Raw genomic sequence first — 26,167 nt, 5'->3', positions numbered from 1 at the left:
CTCATAAGGAATTTTTAAGAACCAATTCAAATGCAATAAATGTACGAAAGATCTATTGCTTTGTGCATGCCTCAAATTGAAAGCCCAAGCAAATCTCCAAATGAGTTGTTGCCTCCTTGAGGCCTGAACTCCTCAGTAGAGCACCAGAAAGCAATCTCAGCCAAGAAAAGGTCCTCAATATGCTACTTTTGCATTCCTTGGTTTGCCTTTCTTCTCTTTTTAAGGCTACTGCTGATTGTTTCTGTAAACTAGGGATTCTTAGCCAACAAACTGGTATCTTATAATAGGGATCAAAATCAGATCTCATCTGTTTCCTTATTTGATTTCGTGCTGGGGCAGGTGCCTACAAAAAGTGCTGGTGGGCTCAGTAGATAAGTAGAGCTGGCAGTGCCCACTCCCATTAGAAGCCTCATTGCAGACCCAGAGGACCTCACAGCTCTTTGCAAATCAAAGAACCTTTTTCCCAAGGGAGCCTTGAAGTGAATGTTTCCAGAAGCACTTTTGGCAAGTGCATAGATGTTCTCAGGACCACTTGGGACCTGTTTCTAAAGTTATTTAGTCTATGCTTGATCCAGAATTCCTGTAGCAGCGATTCTCAAGGTGTGGTCCCCAGGGAACTGCAGTGGAATCCTGTGGAAAGCTGGTTAGGAAGGTGGTTTCTGGTACCCTATTCAGGACTCTACCAGGGGCAGCAGGGAGCCCATTCTTTGATAAGCCCCCCAGGTGAGATCCAGAACCACAGTCTTTGCAGCTTTGCAGAGCTGCAGATCCAGAGACAAGCAGGCTCCAGACATCTCTGTTTACATGCCTGTGCAGCCTATTTTGTGTTCTCTCACCTGGGTGACCCTGTGGTCCAGGATGACATGCCCATGGGTGCAGCACCTGCTGCTGGCCATAGAAGGCTCTTCTGGAGATATGATTTAATCCCCTCTCAGCTGGGCTGCTTTTTCTGTTGACTGCTCCTTTTTTTTGCATTGGCCATACACAGAATGTTTTTCATCCCGTGTCTCTCCTTGGGGGACTGGACTGAAATCAAATCTCAGGCTGGGAGCACATGTCACACCAGGATTTATGGCACCGGACAAAAGGATTTACTCAGATTTTGTTTTTAAAGGGCTCAGAATTACCACAGTCCTTCAGAGTCATAATCTTCCTTCTATAGAAGAGAGTCTCACAAGCCTGGGCGAGTATCCTTCACCTATGGATGGTTTCTGATAAAACCACAAGGCACTGGCAGTGCATCTCTTTCTCTTCTCCCTGTTGGGCATTCTGGCCCCCTTTCCATCTTGGTGTGCCAGATTTCTAATGACCTGCTGGAGCTCTTGTTGTTTAAGATACAACCTGAAGCTCTGATCTTTTTTTGACTGCTGATTGCCCAGCAGAACTTAGCTGTCCTGTGGCTCTTGTCCTCAGAATTTCACTAGCTATGTGGATGAACTCATTATAAAGCATTAAGGAATGCTAATGGTTTAAAGTGCACACTAACATTTGCATCTCAGTAACAACCTCCAGAGAAGAAAGTGATGTCGGAATTTGAGGCCCCTTAAGGTGACCACCATCTGGGTTTGACTGGAACTATCGTGTGCCTTGGGAGACACTCCTTCCCAGGCAAGCCGGGAATTCCCGCTGAAGAGCCATTTTATAATAACAGCAATAGCTGCAGCAGCAACGACAGTAATAATAACAGCTAATGTTTAACATGGTACCTTGTGCCAAGTGCTATTCTAACTTCTTTGTATATATTAACTCATCTGTTCCTCTCAACAACCCTATGGCATACATATTATCATTATCCCAGATACAGACATACCTGCCCAAGTTCATGCAGCAGAGTAGATCTTCCGGAATTCCATAAATTAGCAGCCATGTGCCTGCCTGTTCTACCTCTGTATCAGGACACCCCGAAATTTTATTCCTGTAGTTCTTGGATAAAATTGTCTTCAAAACAATTTTCCATTATTCCATGTAGCTTTCCTTTCAATGTATTTTCAGGTTAGTGGTAAAGTTGAAAAATAATTTCAGCAAACAAATACATTGGGGCATCTTCAGAAGATTCCTTGGTGCTTGCAATCTGGGTATTATAATTTGGATCTGGAATGTCCCCCAAATACTCGTGTTGAAAGCGTGGTCTCCAATACAGCAGTGCTCAGAGGTGGGGCTTTTAGGAAGTGATTGAATCACAAGGGTTCTATTCTCATCAATGGATTGATCCCATGATTCCACCTACTTCACCCCAAAATTTGTCTTTCCTAAGATTTATTTAAAACCTTAATCTTGTTCTCTTATGTTCATCAATGAATGGGTTCATAACTGAATGGACTGTTGGGAGATGATGGAAACTGTAGTAGGCGGGGCCTAGTGGAGGAAGTAAGTCACTGGGGCCTGCCCTCAAAGGGTGTATTATCTTGTTCCTGGCCCCTTCCTCTCTCCAACCCTCTATGATTCTCACTGCTACAAAGTGAGCAGCTTTACTTCACCATGATCTTCCACCATGACATGTTGCCTTAGTACAGAACTAGAAACAATGGAGCAAGCTGACCATGGACTGAAACCTCAGAAGCCATGAGCCCAAACAAATCTTTCCTCCTTCAAGTTGTTTTTCTCTAGTATTTTGTCAGAGCAATGGAAAGCTGACTAGTACATTGGGTTTCTTTTTCAATAAATATTGAACTTAGTCTCAGTGAGTGATTGAGACACCAGGTAGAGATATTAAACGTTGCTCAAGTTATTGAAGCAAGATATAAAGTAGACCCCATTATCTGTGTAATAGTCAACAGATAGTCAGACTTCCCTATCAAATACCACAGACTAGGTGGCTTAAATAACAGAATTGTATGTTTTCACAGTTCTTGAGGTTGTAATTCCAAGGTAAAGGTGTCAGTTGGGTTGGCTTCTGGTGAGGCTTCTTTCTTCATCTTGCAGACAGCACCTTCTCACTGTGTCCTCACATAGCTTTTTTTGCATATGCATGCATGTGTGAGTGTCTGTGAGTGTGTGTGTTTCTGTGTATGTATGTGCATGCACACACACAAATGTCTCTTCCTCTTGTAAGGACTAATCCTATTGGAGCAGGGCCCCACCCTTTTGACCTCATTTTATTTCCCTTAGAAGGCCCTCTACCCAGAGCCAGTTACGTTAGAAGTTAGGACTAGCTTCAACATAATGAATTTTGGAGAGACACAATTCAGCCCATAACAATCTGGATGGCAGAACTCCCTGCTTCAGGGTTTAGTACCATCACTGGTGTGCCTCATGAGTGAAGGGTGATTATATGACTCCTTAAATGGTTAATTCTGTATGTTAAACTGATAAAATATTGCCATTTTATGAAAAATGTGGCATAGTCTTAACTTGGATCCATCTTGTTTATGCTTAGGTTCTCCAAATCCACTATTCAGACTATGGGTGGTGGTGGTGGTTTTGAGCGTGTTCGTGTATGTGCACATATGTGAGTCTAGTTGGAACTTACAGCCATGTAACATAAAGTGATTAGAGTGGCACAAAATTCCACAGGGAGCAGAACTATTGTGGAGTGCCAAAACAAGTGGCCCCTCTGTAGTAAACTACTTCTTCCATTATTAGTTTTCTTGAGACAACAGATCTAAGACTTCAAGAACAGCTATTTGGTACAATGGCTCTCCCTTCCTAGATATTTTGCTATGGTTTGGTTGTAGTTTGAGTGTATCCCCCAGGGTTCATGTATTGGAGGCTTGGTCCTCATTGTGGCAGGGTTAGGAGGTGGTAGACTTTTAAGAACTGGAGCCTAATGGCAGGTTACTGAGGGTGCTGTCCTTGGAAGGGAGAGAGTAAGTTCTGGGATCTCTGAATTCATTTCAACAAAGGGTTGTTATAAAAAGGTCCAGACTGGCCTCCTGTCCTCACACTGACTTCTCTCTGATGCTGTGATCTCTATTTTTCAATTGTCCCCACCACTGTGATTCCATCTACCATTGGCCTTCACCAGAGCCAAACTGATGCTGACACCATGCCCCTAAACCTTTAGAACTTTGTGCTAAAGAAGTCATTTATTTTAAAGTTGTCCAGCCTTCAGGTATTTCATCATAGTAACAGAAATGGACTAGTAAACTTTCCTTTACTGGTTTTCATGAGATTTGCTCTTCAGAGCAAATCTGTGATCCCTCCTATATCACCTCTGAATCCCCAACACCTATTCTTTTTTAGATTTTAGACCTTTATCTTGTTCTCATCGATTCTTCCTTCAGTGGCTCCTTTATTTCAGTTTCAACCATCCAATTTATTCTAATAAATCTTAAATATTTTACTCTATCTTTGATTGACCATCTGGTCTCTAGTACCATGTCTCCAATGGCTTACTAGATGTTTCCTCATGAGAATCTTACCTCTTCTGTTCTGGTATCCTGAATAAGATTATATCACTACTCTATTCCCTCTAAGTGGCTGATGACTAAATTCTCGAGTCTTTTCTCATGTTACGTATTATGACATTTCCTTCTCATATCTGTTAATTATTGTCCAACTCAGGCCTTCTTTTCTCACAACAGGTTTACTGCCACAAACCCATTTATGACTTCCTGGGTTCCATTCCTTCTCCTTCTCTACTTCATATGCTTTTGCTAGAACTGTATTCACATGTAACTTTTATCATGTCCATTCCACTTTTTAATCACTTTTTCAGAAAGCCCCTTTTCAAGTACAGTCAAAATGAGGGACTCTACAATTATCTAGTGGACTTCGTTCTTCCCTTTTTCATTTGCACATGGTTACAGGTTTTTTTCTTCCCCAAATGATACATGAACACATTCTTCAAATGATTCTCAGAAGTTCCTTTCCTGTGGGTTATTCTCTTCTGTAAGTTTTCTTGTCTAATAGAGTTTCTTCTAAGGTGAGGAATGGAACCCCACATTTCTGTGAAGGGTGAGATTGATATGAGCTTTATAGCCAACAATCCATTTTAATTAATATTTGTGTTACTTTTAAGTCATGCCTCTCATGACTATACTTGGGTAGTGTTTTTGTTTTCTCATAAATTAATTTATCTATATTATATATAATCTTGTTTAATTTGGCCATTATTTCAACTAGAAGAATTCTTTTTTGGATCTTCCATCTGTTATCCTATGTGTGAATGTTCTCTCCCAATGTCATGGTCAACTCTCAATATGAATGATATCATTTATGTTTTCAGTTGAGTTTTTGATCATGACAATTAGGACACATCGCGGATCCAGGAGCTCAGTATTAGATAGTAGGATCCTATGATTGTTCAGGCACATGAGAATCTAGCTATGTATCATACCATTTGCATTTCTGCCTCTTCTGAAAAATTCTTGATGAATTTGAGATAGCATTGAGTTCACAGAAGAGTACTTAGATCAGGGTTGATCCCTTGCTGTCCATGATAGAGTGACTTTGGTGCAGGTTTTTATTCTTTCTGTCTAAATTTTTTCCATCTTTTCTTATAGTCATAATGTTCTCAGGACAGTTCTACCTCCTCCAAGAAGCCAACATTGCCTTCTCTCCCTTAATTCCAAGCATTAATTTTTAGTATAGAATACAAATTAACATTTAACCTTCAGGTGCTTTGCATTCTTTGTACATTGCTTGGTATTGTGAATGTGCCAAGAGTGAAGAAGTGCACGCTTGGTGAATGACTGTTGGATGGACGTTAAGTCTTGCCATCTGGATCAGACCAAAACCATAATTTCCTTGAGGAGAGTTGCTAGTCTAATAATTTTTTTTTTAGAGAGAGGGGGAGAGAGAGAATTTTTAAATATTTATTTTTTTAGTTTTTGGTGGACACAACATCTTTATTTTATTTTTATGTGGTGCTGAGGATCGAACCCAGTGCCTCGCGCATGCCAGGCGAGCGCACTACCTCTTGAGCCACATCCCCGGCCCCTAGTCTAATAATTTTCTTCACTTTTTTATCAAGGTAAAATTCATAGCCTAAAATTAGTGATTTTTAAAATGAACAGTACATTGCTTCTAGTTGTTTTAAACTCCTGCACTGTGGGGAGCCATTCTGACACGTGATTGGGTGACTCCCGTTAAGGGCCTGAGGCGCTCTGGCTGTGTCGGAGCTTTCCCGACCCTTTCCTGATGAGAGAGCCCATCTGTGTGGGGGTGTGCGTGACCACTGACCCCGGAGACCCAATCACTGACCCTGACCTTGGAGTGCAGCCCCCCCTCAACCTTCATTGGATGGAATTCTCCCCTGAATCTCTTGTTCCCCAAATAAAAGGCTACTCCCAGGCGTGTTCACTCTCTCTCTCTCCTGCTAGCCCAGAGTAATCCTCGCTGCCCTGCTGGGCGGCTGGAGGCGGGAACCAGGGAGGTGAGCCGTCTCGGACCTAGCAATATAAATAAGGTAACTGGTTTGTGTGTTTTATTTCGATCTCTTCTAACTAACTTTATGCCTAGAACCTCATTAATGAAACCACTGCGCAGGCCGCGTGGTAGACTGCACAATGCATGGCACAGACCTGGGCACACAAAGGTACTCAAATAGACATTTGCTAACAGTGACCAATATGTTAATCTATCGGTTTCCTCCATAAGTGCATGGTGACTAATAACTAATTACTCATATCCTTTGAAATGGATTTACAAACATAGCTAGTGTTTTATTTTTGGAAACTCTTAAGTTGTGGACTGAAGGAAGCCTTATTCTAAAAGTATTAGATTCTCCCATGCTGTTATTTGAGAGACAAAGAGCTCTTCTGGATGAGCAAATAGCACTTAGAGAGTATATTTCCATTTAGTAGCTCCAAAGTACTCTGCTTCAGATGTCTTCCTAGCTAATTTTGTCTGCCTAAGAGTGCTACAGTGATGGTGACTATAATGAAACAATATATTAATACGTTTTTGTTCCAAGATCCTTTATAACACTACTACCACTTGGCAAAGGTATTTTATTTGCACTTTAGAGAATTAATGACATTTAGCTGACCCTTGTGTTTCTTGATGCCTTATAGTTGACAACAGACCTGGTATAAGTAACCTTTGTATTAGTGAAACAAAATACCTGAGATAATCAACTTATCAGGAGGAAAGGTTTATTTTGGCCCATGGTTTCAGAGGTTACAGTCCATGGTTGATTGGCCCCATTGTTTTGGCACATTGTGGCAGAAGCATGTGGCAGAGGCAATCTGTTTATTTCATAGCCAAAATGAAAGAGAGAGGAAGAGACTAACATCCTACTGTCTCCTTCAGGGGCACACCCCAAGTAGGGTGTTGCTCATCCTACTAGGCTTCATCTCTTACAGGTTTCTACAATCTTGCATTAATGCCAAGCTGAGGACCAAATCTTTAACACTTGTTCCAGATTTTCTCATCAAGGATTCAGTGATTCAGGTGGTGCTAGTGTTGCCTCCATTGTACACATGCAGAAATTGATGTCCAGATATGATAAATTACTTGCCCAAGTTCAGCAGGTAATAAATATTGAGACTTAAATTCAGGGCTAGACTTCCCATGTCTTTGGATGTACCAAAGAAACTCCAAGCACTCAGACTTGTCCCATATCACAAGACATCAGTGGTCAGAGCCTCAGCCTTCTATTTTGGAATGCTGTTTTGGAGAGACAGTTTTAGAAGGAATTGTCTAGTCCCTCAACACTTAACCTCTTCCTACATTTCACCTTCACTCATGCCATTTCTCTCTTCTGGTACAACTTACATATTTCCTGTCTAAATCCTACTCAGATCCAAAGGTTCCTGTTTGGGGAGATTTTAGAAGGCCTCTGTGTCATGATTTGGTTTGAGGTCAGCACCTTGCCCTTCGCATGTCTCAGATGTGGAACAAGAACTCAGAATACAGTTTTTCTAGAAATGTATCATTAGCTGAAAAAAAAAGCTGTCTTTAAAGAAAATTTGAGTCTTTTGCTAAGGAATGCACTGTCTGCTTCTGTGCACATGTTAACACTACCAAGCTCTGGTTTCCTCTGCCTTACCCCTTTAGCATTTTCTTTTGATTCTCAAGGGCACTTCCTTCTCTCATCCAGAACCACTACTTTAAAATATGCATTTTGCCTTTCAACGCTGGTATTTCTGATGCAAGTTTCAAAAATAAATAAATAAATACAAAACTATTTTGGAAGTCAAAACTGAATGCACATTCTTTTTTTTCCCTCCCCACATTCCTGCTGTTTGGATGCTAGTGTTAAATGCCCTTAAGGCAATTCGGATGCTGCTGAGAGGAAGGGTCTCCACCAAGAAATAGCAAAAATGAAAAGCCAAAATATTCATATCTTGCAACAGTTTAGTACACCAGCTTATTTTGATTGTCACAGGGGGAATCTTGGGACATACATAGGGGAAGCATCATATCTGTTTTCCTTGGGGAAATGAGATGTGAGATCTGACGAAGGTCCCAGAGCTGATAGAATCTAAGTCTCCTGGCTGTTAATGCAACTTTCCTTTCAACAGGGAACAGTGCCCGTTCTACGCCTTGACTTTTCCCACTGTATTTACCACAGGATTAAGCATCTGTGTCTGTGTTTGCTACTATGCTATCCTGTCTTTCTCCAGATGCAAGGGAATTCCAGATTAAGCTTATTTTTTTTGTGGGGTATTCGGGGGAAGGACAGCAAGAAAAAGAATAGTAGCTCAATCTTGTTCATACTTCAAATATCTGGTTTGACTTTAAAAAACTCTTTTATTCTGGAGGATATTCTGGTATCCAGATAACATACTGATGCGAGAAGAAAGATCTTACTTCTAGACATCCAACCCAAGGTAAAAGTAGAAATGAATGACTTTCCAAGTACCAGTGATATCCTGTGTCCTTTCATACACAGGCAGAGCAGGATTTATTTCTTCCTAGTCCCACCCTCAGATACAAAGCCACTCTGGAAAGACCCAGATGAGCAATGGGAACTTTTACTGGAGAGGGTTTTATATAACCAATCACATGCTAATTAAGTTGGGTCCAAGATTTAAAAAATGTTCTATTTCATATTCCTTCTAAAAAGCAACACAAGTATATATGGTTAGAGAGGAAGAAATAAAGTTAAGAACAGTTTTAATAGACACTCCATACTTTTTAGATAGGCAGGGACATTCAGCATATCTCTGTGTCTGCTGGACAAAATTGCCATGGTTGGTCATGTGGCTGAATTAGCACATTAATATGCCCTCAGAGAGGACCTCTGACAAGACTTTTACTCTCCTTATTAGCTCACATTTGCTGAGAATGTGCTAGAATTTCTGTAAGTCAAAACCCAATGTGTTTATTATTCATCATTTCTGGTACATAAAATACTCAGGGGGCACAAGAATTGTCCTCAGGTATTTGAATGACTGTCATTTGTAGAAGGTGTCTAACTTATTCTGGGAGAACTCAAAGTATGGGGATAGGACCAGTGGCTAGAAGTCTCAGAGAGGCAGAATTTTGTAAAACAAAAGAATCAAATGTCAGAATTCCCTGACAATTGAATGCGTGCAGTCCCTTGCCCTGCAGATAGATGTTTTAAATACAGACTGGAAGATCCCTTGGCATTTGCCATACAGATGGAATTCAATTCTTAATTTGGCAAATGAACTGACTATATGCTAAGATGCCCTCCAACCTTGAAATTATGAGATCATATGTGTCAGTAAGAAGTCAGAGTTTGGAATTTGATCATTGGATCAGTAGCCATTTATCAGTCATCAAATATGGCATCGTGACATAAGATTCCATTGTTCCATTACTAATTCTGCAAGTCACTACATATCCACTGTCTATAGAAAAGGGGACCACAAGCAACCCTTAGCTGAACATGTCCCCAAATACAGATGCAGAGATGATGCATTGATTTCTTTGAAAGCTTTCAGATTTTTCCTCTGATTTCTGTTCTGGTACCACTCCATGATATATATATATATATATATATATATATATATATATATATTTTTTTTTTTCTCCATGATATGCAGAACTACATAGCAAATAAAAATTAACTGAGAAAGGTTTCCTTTCTTTAAGGAGAATTTGACAGCCCAGATCCCTCTCTTTACCTCCACCTTTATCTCTAGCTCTTAACTACTTGGTAACTGGGAAGTCATCTCTGAATTGATAGCAGGAAAAGGCTTAATGTCATGCCTCTCCTAGAGATCTTTGCCTTTTCATGGGGAATTCTAGATGATCAAAGCAAAATGAAGCAAAATGTTTACAAAGTAGAAAAATTACTTACTAATTGTAGATCCTGACCCTGGAACTGTCAGACAAAGATCTGGGGGACAGGGAGAGTGTAAGGGAGAAGAGCCTTCCTGGCCTACAGATCATTATCTAACCTAGTCACTTACAAGGCGAACTCGGATCAGAATTCACTGAAATGTGTTAATTTCAATGGTTTTCAAACAGGCACGTGGAGTAGAATTTATTTGTTGCAGAAACTGGGTTGAAAGGTAAATTGTGCCTTTTCCATGACTACCACACGTCTCTCCTGACAAGGCCTGCTCTGATCCTTACACAAACACATCTTATTCAATGAGACATATAAAGACACCAGATGTATTCTCATGACATGGCCTCCATAAATCAACTGAAGCATCTTCAGTGATTTATGCTCTGAGAGCCCAGAGAACATTTATAATCCTAGAACATAGGAGGGCTTTTTGAGGTTTCTAGTGGTAGTTATTCTGGTTCATGTTAGACCAAATCACATATCTGCAGGGAAAGAATCTAATTTATACCTGATGATGTAATAGACATCTTGTTTCCCTAATGAGAGGTGGTCAAGCCCCAACCTACCCAACCCTGAACTCCTGAGAGAGAAAGATGAAAGGGGGAGGCAGCTCTCACTGTTTAGAGTCAGATCTGCTCTTAAAAAGGCTGCTTTTCATCTGTGAAGGAGCTACTTGGTATACAAATGACAAAGGTGTAAAATGTCCTAGGACATTACAGGCATAAAACATGTTAATTCCTCTACAGAGCTGAAATTAACTGAAAGGATTTAAAATAATCTCACAGCACAGCCCTTAGACTCTTGCTATTCTTTGTTGGGTGGGAAGCATTTAAGCAAAGTTGTTTGCACAAAATTTCTTTGGAGGTCTTTGGATAAGATTCCCCCAAGAGTGGCAAAAGCAGAATGTACTGTGATCCCTGAATGTTCCTGTGAGTCTAAATATGACTTTTTCTTGCAAGAAAGCCACAATCCTCTGGGTATTAAGCAGAGTTGGCTTCTGGAATTCGTCAGTCAAGGATTACTAACTGCATGCTGTTTGAACTTTGGCTCCTTGGAAAATTAACGTGGGCTTTCTGGCATTCTGCTGTGTACATTTCCTTTTCAGAGCATAGAGAAAGTCATGAAGTGCACTGCACTCTCCGACTTTAATTTGTTGTAGACCAGATTGCTTAATTGACTAAATCTGAAGGTAGAGTTGGTATAGTTGTTTGGGTTTATTCACCTTGTTTTGGAGAGCTGGCTTAAGAGTTTTTCTGTGAGCACTTCACAACTTGGATCCAAACTAGCTTAGGAGTTTGAAAAGAAGGTAGACTTACTTACATGGAAAATCATAGTAAAAGGATAGTAACAGTCTTTCAAAACAGCAAATTCAGAGCTCCTTTTTCTAAGCACTTTGTATTTCTTGAACTTGTTTTTGAAAAGTTAGTATTTCTGTTGAATAAAAGAATGTATCTTACTATGAAAAATATCTAACAGCCTAATCAACACCATCTCTTCAAATCTTGTCACCATTTTCATGTCTATGTCAATGTCACATATTTGATAATGTGTAATAAAATATTATGAATATAAATAACTTGAATTTTCTTGAGTTAATTCAGCATCCACATGAAAACAAAGTGGATTTTTATCCATATATGAATTTGTCTGTAACAGTGTATTACAGGTACTATAATGATCATTTTCAAAATTTGTTAACACTAACATAGTTTGCTTCGCAAAGTTTAGACAAGCAGGTCTTATTTAAGATACTCTGATGTTAAAATAGGACAGTCTCTACAAATCAAAAGTCAAAGCATAAATTATACAAATTCAGAAGCATTGCATTAAACTATGTAATAATTGCCATTAATTCAGCCTCATGTGAAGTGCCTTGATGCATAGCCTCACCTTTACTCCAGAAATCCATTATGGTGTATATTGTAGTTGTTGCCCTGTTATGAATTAACAAACAGTTTTAGAGAGTCCAGTACCCAAGGGTAAAGCTGGTATGTAGCAGAGGCTAGGACTTAAACCAAGGTCCCTGATTCTAAAACCTTTCACTCTACAATATAAGATCTCTCCCTCCATCTGCACAAGAAAGCATTCTTTCCCACTGTACAGTACCATCCAAATGAAGTCATTATTTCAAAATTCTAGTAATTTTGAGAGTTCTAACTTAATTGGCCAATAATGAAACATTTATATTTCACCCACCTGTGATGTCTCAGGTGAGTTCTGTGAAGGTAGATGGTCCTTTATTAACTACATGAAGGAGAGCATCTCTGATACCTTTATTCTGAAAGCATGAAGCAAGTATGTGTGGCATGTTCACAGTGGAAGTGTATGTGCAGTCATAACATATTAATCAACAGTTAGCATACAAATTTTGTATTCCTATAATTAAAGTGGAATTATGGAAAGAGTAAATAAGGGTTTTAATTGAATCTCACCTCTACATTCTTTACTCCTGGTCCTTGGCTAAGCTTCTTATGTCTTTGAATCTTCATAAAGCAAAATAAATAAGTTAAAACAATACCCCTGAAGCATCTAGCACAGTGTCTGGTACCTGGTTGATTGAAAAATAAAGCACTTTGCCATACTTTGCTTATTTCATTCTTCCAAACACCTGTGACCTCAACTGAATCTATAGCTGGGCATAGTCATAGCCTGCCTTGCTTGTTGGCCTCTAAATCTGACACCAAGTAGCCACATTTGCTTCTTTAGCTATTTTTTTTCACATTTTGCAAATTTACAAGGTATATATGACAAAGGAAGAGGGCAGAATGTTTGTGATTCCCCATAGGAAAACTTCTTTTTTCATTTCACCTCCAGGATCAAATGGTGGGGACGATGGCCTTGAGTTCTGATTGTTCAACCCACAAAGCAAATATTTCCCTGAGGGGCAGAAAACTTGGTTTCCTCTGCATCTTCCAAAATTCATGCAGTTCAGTGGTTCCTTCCTCCTCAGCCACCGTACTCCTATATTCAGAATAGAAAAGGAGTATTATCTTCCTCAGGGCTTCAGATTCTATAGTTGTGAGATTACAGAGTTCATATTACACATCCGTTCCTGCATTATCAGCTCTGGTCATTGAAATTTCATAAATTGGATTGCTATGTATAAGGAATAACTGCCTTACCCATAATTGAAAAAAAAAAAAACCCGACCTTTTTTCTTCATTCTAGTTGCTCTAATTGTGACCTTATAATTTTTTTAAAAAAACACCTCAAAAGATATAGAATTGGATTTTGAGTGCCAATACCACCTGATTGAAAAACAAAAATGTTGCATGCCTATCCTTTACTAACCATGGTGCCACATTCTGTGGGGCAAGCCTGAGTAGCAGCAGTGAAGTGTAGTGGTTGAGAGAGGACTTGGTGTTGAACAGACTCAAATCCTAGTTATAGATCTTATCCTATAGCTGTTTGATGTTGCATACTTTGTTCAGTCTTTTTGAGCCTCAGTTTCCCTGTCTCTACAAAGGAAAATGATGATAACAATGTAACTAACGATCTCAAAGCTTATGGTGGGTTTATATAAACTAATGTGTGCAAAACACAATGTTTAATACTTGTTAAGTAATAAAAAATACTCAGTATTATCATAAAATGGAACGTAGGGACTAGGATGTAGCTCAGTGGTAGAGCACTTGCCTAGCACACATGAGGCCATGTGTTTAATCCTCAGTGTTATCAGAAATAAAATAAAAAATAAAGTGAGATGTGGTCAAGGTGCCTTACTATCATTTGAAGAAACAGCATGTGTCCATAGGACAACTGGAGGCTATAATCCTTTTATTAGCATTCTACTTGTGTAAAATATATGATAAGGCTAACATCGAGACGCTGAGAATTCTAGTTTATCTTCTTAGGTATTAACTTCTTGGGACTGTTCTAACCAAGTACCACCAAATGGGTAGCTTAGAAAACAAATTGATTTTCTTCCAGTTCTAGAGAATAGTAGTCCAAACACAAGGTATCAACAGAGCTATCTATGTTCCCTTTGAAACTTAGAAGGGAAGGATCCTTCCTTCTTCCAGCTTCAGATAACCTAAGTGTATATTGGCTTGTAGCAACATAATGGCATTCTTTTGGTGTCTCTACCCGTCATCTTCCCTCTAGTGTGCCAATTTCCCCTTTCTGTGATTACAATGGCTGTATGTAATTAATGACCTTATTTTAACTTGATTACTATAAAAACTCTATTTCCAAATAAGATCAAATTCAGGGGTATGGAGGGACTAGAATTTCAACCAATTTTCAGGGGACATAATTCAACTCATAGCCAACATGTATTCTCAAATGTTGTCTATAACTTTGAGCTCTGTTGGTGATGTTCCTTCACTCTTTTGGTATTTACCAACTCTTATTAATTCGATGTTTCAGAATTTTGGGGACATGCTTCATCTGTAGCCTTCAGATTTGGTAGAAATTTTTCATTCTGGTATAGATTCTTTTTTTTAAAGATGTACACTTATTCAATGACCTATTTTACTGTCTTCTTAAAGTGCCCCCTTTATTTTATACTTTTAAAATTGAAAAATAATATGTGCTTATTATAACAACTCAGTAATATATAAAAGAAAAGCTAGCTACCTCTTCCTTGCTTTCTTCCATTTTCATCCTCTCCAATATTAAACCAATAGCATGGTGTCTGTCTTTTATGTTTTTTTTTTTTCCCTGCTCAACCGTGTGCAAATATACCTTGTCATTTTTGGGTTGTTTATTTTTACAGAAAATGAGATTGTATCATATTCATTACCTTTCGTGTTTCTGGGTCAACAGAGAAAAAGAGCTGTTTCTTTTTTTAATAGTTGCATAATGTATGGGTATACTACAGTTTATTTTCAATTGTTCACTTACCAATGGAAATTTAGATTGCTATTTTTCCATTTCAAGCTGTAATGAATTTTGAGCAGAGGCAAAACTCATCCCTTTGTTTTCCTACTGTGCAACTTGAACAATTATTATTTTTAAACCCAAAATTTAAGTTCTTAACAGATACAGGAATATCCTGAGGCTTTCATAGCATGATAAAAGAGCTGGCCCACCCATTGACACTTTCTCATCTTATGCCCTTATTGGTTAAGTGACAAAGAGGGAGCCAGAAACCAAGTGGGGAAGCTTCCAAATCTGGTTTGAAAGCTTCTTTGAGCTCTTAATTTAATGATGCTTGAGTTTTACTAATTTGACGTCGCCATGTTGCTTTTGTAAGTCTGAAAATAGACTTCATGTGTCAATTTATTACACGGGTTATTGCCTGTTAGACCGGACAAACAGGCTCTTCAGGGTTTAGGTTGTCTACAGAAATGTCAGTGACAGGCTCCTATTCATCATGATCTAGCTACTAGTTAGCATCATTCATATAAACTCATTCTATTTTTAGGGCAAACCCAGAACAGATTCCTTATCCATTCTTGGGCAGTAACCAGTTAGTCCATGTAGTGACCTGGGATAAACTGAGAGTTTAACTGCAGCAAATGAGTGTATAGGTTTATGTATTTTAACTTATGTAAAAATAGTGACTGAAATAGGGAAGGAGGGTGCATGGCTTACTTGGATATGGTACTGTTATTTTCTTATAAGCCCATAGTAAATATAAACAAACCTCAAATGGCATAGAAGGGAATAAAATGTCAAGTGAAAATCTGGAGTTCCATAATCTAAACCCCAGAGGTGGCTGCTAACCCATCCTATTTTCAAGATGTATTGTTAAGTGAGAAAACAAAAGTTCTAGAACATTATGCATAGTGTACTGCTGTATGTATTGTGTGTTGATCTGTAATATTGTGTGTGTGTGTGTGTGTGTGTATATATATATATGTACTATGTGTAAAGGTACACTTGTATATGCACACACATGTATATTTACAAAGAAATTAGTCTAAAAAATAAAAAGGTATATAATGTTCTGGAACTTTTCATTTTCACTAAACAATACATGTTCAGCATATTTCCTTATCACTACACATAGATCTACTCTATTCTTATCAGCTCTGCCTACCAATCCTGTTGGGTTGTTCCATGATGTTTTACCAGTCCCCCACTGATGGCACTCATGCAGATTTTAGTGTTTTGATATTACAACTAATATTACAAATAACATATTTATAGGACTATCTTTGTGCAGTTATACATATTAAGTTTTAGATTGCTGGATGCACAAAAAAAAAACAAATAACCCAATCAGCAAATGGGACAAGGACCTGAACAGACACTTCTCAGAAGATGATATACAATTAATCAACAAATATATGAAAAAGTGTTCATCATTTCTAGCAATTAGAGAAATGCAAATCAAAACTACTCTAAGATATCATCTCACTCCAGTCAGAATGACAGCTATTATGAAGACAAACAACAATAAGTGTTGGCGAGGATGTGGGGAAAAAGGCACACTCATACATTGCTGGTGGGACTACAGATTGCTGCAGCCAATATGGAAAGCAGTATGGCGATTCCTTGGAAAGCTGGGAATGGAACCACCATTTGATCAAAGTATCCCTCTCCTCAGTCTATACCCCAAAGACTTAAAAACAGCTTACTACAGGGACACAGTCATATCAATGTTTATAGCAGCACAATTCACAATAGCTAAACTGTGGAGCCAACCTAGATGCCCTTCAGTGGATGAATGGAAAAAAAAATATGTCATATGTACACAATGGAATTTTACTCAGCAATAAAAGAGAATAAAATCATGGCATTTGCAGGTAAATGGATGGTGTTGGATAAGATAATGCTAAGTAAAATTAGCCAATCCCCAAAAAACAAATGCCGAATGTTTTCTCTGATATAAGGAGGCTGACTCATAGTGGGGTAGGGAGGGGGAGCATGAGAGGAATAAATGAATTCTAGATAGATTGCTGGGTGCAATAGCACACACCTGTAATTCTACCTATTCAGGAGGCTGATACAGGAGAGTCACTAGAACCAAGGAGTTTGAGGCCAGCCTGGGCAACATAGTGAGACCCCACCTTTTTTAAAAAAATTATACTGACCAATACATGTATAATTGTTATAACTTCTGTGATTTGGATCATGCTTCAATGCTCACATAAAAAATTTAAATTTGTATATAGTTTATTCTGGCATGATTTTTGTTTAGTTTTCTTCTCATTTAAGACTCTGATCTATATGAACATTTTGGGGGAATAACAAAGTAGGAATTAACTGTAACCTGTACCTCCAGAGCCAACCAGCCATCCTAACATCAATCTTAATTAAATCACCATCTCCCTGCCCCACCCTGACTTTGAAGGACTTCATTACCATATTCAGAATACCCATATACATTTAGGATCATCTGAAATATGTATTTATTTTCATTTTTTCCATTTATATGTTACCATCCAACTGTTTCACAGCTCTCTAATACATTTTGAAATTTAGTAGAGTTAGTTTCTCTGTCCAAATTTTTTCCTGGTCTTTATCATGAATTTATTTTCCATATAAATTTAGGTATGCTTTTGTTAATTTTCACTCTAAAGAATTATATTCACATTTTGATTATGATTACTTTTATTTTATGTTATTTTGGGCACTGAGGATTGAAATCATTGGTGCTCTGCTACTGAGCTTCAGCCTCAGCCCATATTCTTATTATTCTTTTTATTATAAGATAGGGTCTCACTAAGTTGCTCAGGCTGGCCTTGACCCTACAATCATCCTGCCCCAGCCTCCAGAGTTGCTGGGATTACAGGTGTGCTATCCCACCCGGCTAAAATGGCAGCTTCATAAATATCTAGTCCTCTCAGGATAAAGCATGGCCTTCTTTTCAGTTATTTTATGATCATCAATGAAGATTTGTGTTTTTCTTCACACAGGACCCAAAAACTGCTTATTTCCCCACAAGAATTCTTCCTATTTTTTTTTTTTAATAATAAATGGGTAGGGAGTTTTCCTTTTAGTTATCTACTGGATTGTTACTTGTTAAAAGGTAAACTATTGACTATACTATGTATGTGAACAATTTACTCAATTCTTGACTTAATTCTTAACAGTTTTTCAGTTGATTGTCTTGAGGTTCCCAGGTATAAAGTTTGTTATATGTAAATAATGGTAATTGTTGCCTCTTCTTTTCCATTATGAATATTTATTTTCCATCTTAATACATTATTTGTGTACTGTTATAAAATAAAGACAGTAGTATCTTTTGTTTTCTACATCATATAAGTTAACATTTTCAAACCGCAGGTAACAACCTACATGTGGGTCATTAAGCTCATACATTGTATTATTATCAGAAGTTTTAAAAATCACATAAAATAGAATAAAAATACAGCATTACATACAGTAAGCATTATGAATCTTATGTTCCAGATTGTATGTGTATGTGTGTGTGTTTGTTTACCAGATCATAGCTAAAATCAATTTCTTACTGCAGATTACAGCAAAAAAGTTTGAAGTATATGTATATAAGTGTTTTCTTTCTGGAACTTACAAATCCTTTTCCTTTGGCAATTGGAAGACATCCCTTTCTCTTGGCTCCTGTTAAGTAGGAGGAAGAACTGCAAATTCACAACTTCATTTTCTACCTACCTTTCTGACCACTTAGGTATCTCAGTTTTTTCAAGGAAGTAAAAATAGGTGAGATGTAATCAGAACACAGTCCCTTGAAGGTTACCTCACCTGTCATTTATAGACTGCCAACCAAGCGCAGAGGGGTGTTGTAGAAGGGCTAGGAGTAAAAGTCATGGTGCTTATCTTCGTGGGGCTGCTTTCAGTTCTGTTTCTTTATGCTTATTCAGATACTTACATTTAGTCAAATATTAACACTTCAGTTCATAATGTAAAAGTGCTTTATTATAAAAGCAGACATCAGGGCTGGGGCTCAGCGGTAGCGCACTTGCCTGGCATGTGTGAGGCACTGGGTTCGATTCTTAGCACTGCATATAAGTAAATAAAGGTCTATCAAGAACTAAATAGATATTTTAAAAATAAAATAAGAGTAGATATCAGGGAGGTTCAAATTTCCATTTTAAGTTGACAGTTATTCAATAGTAAAAATGTGTAAAAAATTTTTAAAAAATTAGGAAATAATGGCTATCATTTGTTTTTCTTTTTTTCTTTATTCTTAGTTTTCTTTCCTTCTTGTCTTTTTTTAAAAAGACATTGCTTTTATGTCTTTGTATGTGGATAGCTGTCTGCATGCAGAGTGTGAGGCCAGCTGGGGAACTAATGTCTCCTGCCATGCCCTGAGCTGCAGGAACTGTTCACCATCCACATGACCAAGTTAGCTCTTCTTTTTTTGCAGGAGTAGGAGGCAGTACGAGGGATTGAACTCAGGGGCACTCGGCCACTGAGCCACATCCCCAGTCCTATTTTGTATTTTATTTAGTGACAGGTTCTCACTGAGTTGCTTATCGCCTCACTTTTGCTGAGGCTGGCTTTGAACTTGTGATCCTCCTGCCTCAGCCTCCTGAGCTGTTGGGATTGCAGATGTGCACCACCACGCGTGGCAACTACCTCATACTCAAGCCAGTTTCTGCTTAAAGCACGGGCTTCCTCACAGCCCCCTCATGCCCCTCCATCCATAATCTCTCAGTTTCTGCATCTGTTGCTGCCTGCCAGATAATTTTCCTTTTTCTTATGTCTGACTGTCAAGAAAGAAGGGCAGAGAAAGCAGACAGAGAAAATGAATGTGATTGGTCAAGTTCACCTCTTCTGTGCAGGAGCTTTTTATCTTCCAGCCCATTGGCCACGCTCTACAGTCTTGCCATTCTCTTGCATCGTCTTCCCTTTCACAATTCTGGTAGTATCTGACACTGCCCACTCAGCACCACACCCCTGTGACTGGATGAGTAAAACACGCTATCATGCTCACTTACTTCACATTTGCAACCACTGACCTCAAGTGAGTCTCCAGTGATGTTCACCAGTTGCATTACCCTCACTAGTCCATTTGCTCCCCCTTCTTCAGGAGGACCCTTTCATCCCTGCTTTCTGCTCACCCCTCAAACCTCTAGAAGCTCTCTCCATCCTCAGTCTCAGCTGGTGACTTTGCTTTATTTTCACGGGAAGTAGAAGCAGTGCCATAGGATCTCATCATCACATCTTCATACCTACCCATCACATCTTCATACCTGCCCATATTCTCTGCCTTCTCTCCTGTACCTGCACGAATGGCCCATGTTCTCTCTTAGCCAGCCTCTCCTCTTGTGCATTAGATCCATCTCCTCGTGCCTACTCAGAGTGATGCTGTAGCAATTCTCTCTTTCTTACATCACCAGTTTCCACTGAATCATTCTCATTTGCAGTATAAATATCCTTTTATTTCTCCCATGTTAGAACATCCTCTGTGGATGCTTCCTCCTCCTCCTTTTATCCATTTCTCTTTTCCGTTTCTGTGGCATCCTTTATTCGTTTGTGCCCCGAATACCTTTAATGGTATGATGAAGCCTAAGGAATTTGTCTCAGAAAAAAGTTTTTAAATGCTTCAGAAAACACAGGACTAAAAAGAAATACATGATATAGGGATACGGTTATCAAAACAACATTCAACTATTGTGATATGGAAACATGTTTTTACTCATGTACTAAATAATACATTTAATATACAAGCAAGCTAAAGTTCAATTTTATTTTTTTCAAATAAAAATAAGTCATATAACTGCAAAAGTTCTCTCCAGTTATTGCTCTCTCTTGCATTTATCTATTTCACCAAAGATTGTATCATCTTTTGAGAGTTAAGAATTCTCTTGATCTGTTAAAGTTTTGTTACTTAAACAACGGAAATCATCTTCTTGCATGAATTGATTGGCAAACATGAATAGAAAGGAATACTGGGAAGCAATGAAGTGATCTGAGTTGCCACTGGAAGAATATATAACTGTTGTGGTTAGATCTTAAGTGATCCTCCTAACCTTCTGTGTTAAAGGCTTGGTCAGCAGCCCACCATGCTGTTGGGAGGTGGTGGAAACGTTAGGAGGTGGGGCCTAGTGGAAGGACATTAGGTGTGCCCTTGAAGAGCATATTGGGACCCTGGCCCTTCCTCTCTTTGTGCTTCCCAGCTACCATGAAGTGTAACTTTGCTCTACCAGACGCTCCCTACCATGTTGCTCTGCCTCACCACAGACCCAGAATCAATAGAGCCAACCAGCAAGGGACCAGTACCTCTGAAACCATGAACTCAAATAAACCATTCCTCCTAGTAAGTTGATTTTCTCAGGTATTTGTCACAGCGTTGGAACAATGACTGACACGGCCGCTGAGCAACTCTGAGCACATGTGTCAAGACTTGCCAGCCACGTTTATCTGAACACTTACAGGGCAGGAAATCACAATCACATGAGATCTACCTAGTGACACATAGGATGCTATCAGTTTAAACTACTAGTGAGCATGATATTCTGAGATTTCTGTACCAATTGTAATGGGTATGAATATATCCACTATTTCCGTGGGTCACAAAGTAAATAGATACTGCTGATATTAGTAATTAATGAAAATGCTAGATTAGTTATAGAGTAGTCAAAATAAAGATGGAATTTTCCATTTAAATCTCTGAATTCTCTCAGAGATTATTATTTGAGAATTACTTGGGGTTCCTAACTTAAGAAGCCCTGTTTTTTTTTATAACAAGAGTTCCTTTAAAAGTTGTTCCATTTTCTGCATTCTACTTCTCTCTTGCGCTCTCTCTCTGTCTCTCTCTCTAAAGTTGTAGCTGGACACAACACATGTTTTTAAAAAAATTTATTTTTTAGAAGTAGTTGGACATAATACCTTTACTTATTTATTTTTATGTGGTGCTGAGGATCAAACACAGGGTCTTACACATGCTAGATGAGCACTCTACCACTAAGCCACAATCCCAGCCCCAACACCCTTATTTTATTTATTAATTTTTATGTGGTGCACAGGATCGAGCCCAGGGCCTTGCACGTGCTAGGCGAGCATTCTACCACTGAGCCATAACCCCAGCCCCCTCTCTCTTGCTCCATTAAGCCCACTTGATCAGGCTTTTGCCCACATAATCCACTGACGCTGTTCTTACCAAGGCCACCAGTGGCTTCCATGTTGCTATAATGACAGATCTTGCTCACATCAGTAGTATTTGACACAATTGATCATTCTTCTTGGTACATTCTTATTTAGTTGGCTTCAAGGATATACACTGTCTTAGTTTTCCTCCGGCCTTTTTGGAGATGGGGTCTAGTGGAAGGAACTTAGGTCATGGGGGGCATACCCTTGAAGGGGGGATGTCAGGAACCTAGCCCCTTCCTCTCTTCTCAAGAGAGAAGAGAGGGAGAAGGCAGAAAATAGAACAACTTTTAAAGGGAATTTTGCTTTAAAAATCAGGATTTCTTAAATTAGGGTTCCAAAATAATCCTTGGATAGAATTCATAGAGCTCACTAATTGAGATGGAAAAAACATTACATCTTCGACTACTCAGTTCTCTGATACTTATGCTGATTCCTCAACTCCTGACTGCTAAATCTTGGAATGAGCCAACTCAACCCTTCACTTTTGTGTCTGTGTGCATTCTTTATTGGTCTCTGCCAGCTTAGAGGCTTGACATGCCCACTGTATTCCATTGCCCCTCTAAAATTGTAATTCCAGCTTCACCCCTGCTCTCAAAGGCCAGATGCCTACTCATTGTCTCCACTTGGTTACCTAATAGGAAAACCAACTTGTCGTGACCCAATCTGGGTTCCCATTGTTTTTTCCAAACCTGCTTTTCTTGTGCTGTTTCCCTCTCAGCCAATAGCAGCTCCATTCTTCCAGGTCAAACACACTGGAGTCATGTTTAATTCTTCTTTCTCTCACATCCCACGTTTAATCCATCAGCAATTATTGTTAGTGTCAAAATTTCTTGGACGTTGCTATTTTCTGCTGTCTCAATGTCCATCCCCTCTAAGGCCTCTTCCCTGAAATATTGTCCCAGCCTCCTCATTCCTCTTGCTGAATCTTTTTTCTACCCTTAAATTAGAAAGTTTACAGATCTTACAAGCTCCCTTGAATTCAGAAGAAACATACACTGTGCCGAATGAAATTCAGAACCCTTACAGGTATTGCTAATGTGTGCGATTCCACAGTGATGGGTGTTTTCCTGTTAAGTGCCTTACAGAATTCATTCAGCAGCTAAATTATGAACCTGATAGGATTTTAAATACAGCCCTACAGGTTTGTTTCCCATAGAAAGATGGTTTCAAAAGCAGAGCATCTCAATTTAGGAGCTTATTTTTTTTTTAATGTTGAAATAAAATTGTGACCTACATCCCTCAAATATTAAGGGATTTTGTTATTTCTGTTGTGTGGCTGCCAAGCACACAAAATGTGTTCACTAATAGCCATGTCCATCTACTGTTCATTCTCTGTTACAGAATCAGAAAATAATAGAAATGCCTCAAATAGCTTGGAGTGCGAGTAACTTCTTAGCAATTATTAATTAGGTCACTTGTTCAATAAACACCATTGAATGGTTTTTATGTGCCAGGCGCTCCAGTGGGTGCTGGGGATACAAAGATGAACAAAAACCATTGAATATCATCAGAAATCACATTAAGTAGGAGGTAGGTGGTAAGTACTAGATCCAACAACAGCACAAAGTATAGAATTTTCAGCCCTTTAAAATGCACCTCTCTTATTCATTCAGGGATTCAGAAAATGTTTTAGGGACTCCCACCTTATAAATAATCGCTTCCATCATTATAAATAATCGCTTCCATCATGTTACACCTGTTCCCCGTAGTCGCATTTATGTGTATGCGTATGTGCGTTAGGAGCTTTGAGAACACGCACATACCACATGCATATATGCATGTAACATACCCGCGAGTTTAAAAACCAGTTCCCCTGAGTGGAGATGAGTTGTAAATGATGGAGAATTAATCAGCATAACAAAATACAGCATGCTGCCCAAGTGTGTTAAAGAATTAACTTTGTTCTTAAACTTACTTTAGTAAAAACAGGTTACACAGAACTCAGAAATAATTTCCCAATCTCCCTCCTTTTATTTAAGAGATAACTGTGACCAATTTGAAGGTGAGGAACTTTCTTTAAATTACCCAAATGATCCACAGAAGGATTAGGAATGGGATCCAAGTTTCTGCTTCAGTCCTCTGCTCCTTCTTCCACTCTGTCAACATGATTTCACAGGCTGATGCTTTAAAACAGCTTTTCCAGGCTGGGGTTGGGGCTCAGTGGTAGAGTGCTTGCCTAGCATAAAAATATAAATAAAATAGAATTTTAAAAGTTTCTGTTTAGAAAACAAAACATACAGACAACAACTGCAGCAACAATAACAAAAAAACCCTCAGCTTTTCCCATCAGAATTGTGTAGGAAAATCTGAGATGGTGTGGCCAAGAATTGATATTTTATACTTGAAGAATGGAATGCCAGCTAGACACGGGCCTGGCTTCTGACCAGGCTCCCCGTGGTGGCTACAAGGAAAGGCTAAGCGCATAGCCGTAGCTGCAGCAAGGGGTCACACGGGGTCATGGGCTTGACGCCAAGACTGGGAGCAAGGCCCAGGAGTTCAGATGTGTCTGCAGGAGACCTAGTACATAAGGGAAGAGCAAGATGAGATGTAGGTCTTTAAGGACAGCCTGCCCTAAGGAGCTGAGATGACAAGTGAGGGGAGGGTCTGATGGAAAAGTATTGGGATCCTCTGGGACTTTAGAAGTTGGAGTCAGGCTCAGAGTGGAAGCAACAGGCAGCCTGGGTTGGGGTGGGGGCCAAACGCATAGCCTAGGGCCTAACCTGCAGTTCAGTTGTTTGGTTGAGCGCAGTTGCTATCAGGTACTCTCCCCTCATCACCACCTGTTGTCTCACACCCACTCAGACATGTCCTCAGTAAGCCTGGGCTTGCTCTTTCTTCAGAGTTTTGAGTATTGCATAGCTGGCCTGGAGCAAGCATGGTTCTTTGACATAAGGTGCCAATCCTCATAAACTCACAAAGATGAGTGTGGATAAATTCCAACTTGAAGTTATTTTGCAACAGGCTATGTCAACAAACCTTGGGTATCGACTAGGTGTGGTCCTTTAGGAATACACTCAATATTTTATGAAACTGCCTTGCAAAGTTCAGATGGTCTCATAATCAATGGAATAAAAAAGAGGGTTTATGATTTTCACCAACTATGTGAGTCTACAGAATACACCTGCCTTAATGACTATCTTTTTGAAAGCTCCTTTCTTGAAAACTTTTAAAAATTTGTTCTAATTAGTTATACATGATAGCAGAAAGCATTTTGACACATTATACACAAATGAAGCACGACTTCTCCTTCCTCTGATTGAACATGGTGCAGAGTCACACTGGTAGTATAATCATACATGTATATCTCATTCCACTGTCCTTCCCATCTCCACAGCCCCTCCCCTCCCCTTACTCCCCTCTGCACAATCCAAAGTTTTTGAAAGCTCTGAATGTCAAAAAACATTAGACTATACATGCCAAAGGTCTGACATTAGAAACATATAAATCTCATAAACTCCTGCCCTTGCACTGGGAAAATTTTATATTAACTTGCGGTGGTCAGGACAATGGCGACCCAAAGATGTCCACATACTAATGTGTTGGTGAATATGTATCTTAGGCTATTTTCTGTTTCTATAACAGAATACCTGAGACTGGGTAATTTATAAAGAAAAGAGATTTATTTTGGTACACAGCTTTGGAGACTAAGAAGTCCAAATCAGGTCTCAGCATTTGCTTGGCTTCTATGAGGGTCTCATACATACCACTTCAACTCATGGTAGAAAGCAAAGGATCACAGGGAGAGAGGAAACAAGACAAAGTTAAAGAAGACGAATTTACTTTTCAAAAAATCTGCTCTTGGGGTGACTGATCCATTCTACGAGAGTGAGAAGTCACCCACAGGAGAAGTGCATTAATCCATTACTGAGGGCTCTACCCCCCCCCCCCCTGCACCCAGATACCTCTAGGTTTAGCACATGAATTATGGGAGAACATACTCAAACGATAGCAGTTTAGTTTCATGACAAAGGAGAATTAAGTTTGCTAAAGTTGGTTGACCTTGATGTAGGCATATCACCCTGGATTAGCCCAACATAATTACTGCTATAG

At 39.1% G+C, this 26,167-nt stretch overlaps 1 protein-coding gene and 1 long non-coding RNA gene across 11 annotated transcripts in view; one reads left to right on the top strand and one right to left on the bottom strand.

Moving 5' to 3' along the window:
* The window catches only part of LOC308630847, a 499,668-nt gene that overhangs the window by 343,618 nt on the left and 129,883 nt on the right, over positions 1-26,167 (bottom strand). For 8 of the 10 annotated variants that reach the window (XR_014018047.1, XR_014018048.1, XR_014018049.1 and 5 more), the window contains one exon: positions 23,595-24,293. The exons of 1 other annotated variant lie outside the window; for it this stretch is intronic. This is a non-coding gene — a long non-coding RNA (uncharacterized lncRNA). Of the gene's footprint in view, positions 1-12,550; positions 13,112-23,594; positions 24,294-26,167 lie in introns of those variants that run through there. One more of the 10 variants, XR_014018046.1, reaches the window with a different exon arrangement.
* The window catches only part of CACNB4 (calcium voltage-gated channel auxiliary subunit beta 4), a gene marked incomplete at both ends in the record, with an annotated part of 129,357 nt that overhangs the window by 25,714 nt on the left and 77,476 nt on the right, over positions 1-26,167 (top strand). The window lies entirely within an intron of this gene.

This window comes from Spermophilus citellus, assembly GCF_964194105.1.
Source record: "Spermophilus citellus genome assembly, chromosome: 11".
NCBI classification, from domain to species: Eukaryota; Metazoa; Chordata; class Mammalia; order Rodentia; family Sciuridae; genus Spermophilus; species Spermophilus citellus.
Note: the sequence above shows the minus strand (reverse complement) of the source record. Positions and strands in the feature narration are given on the sequence as shown.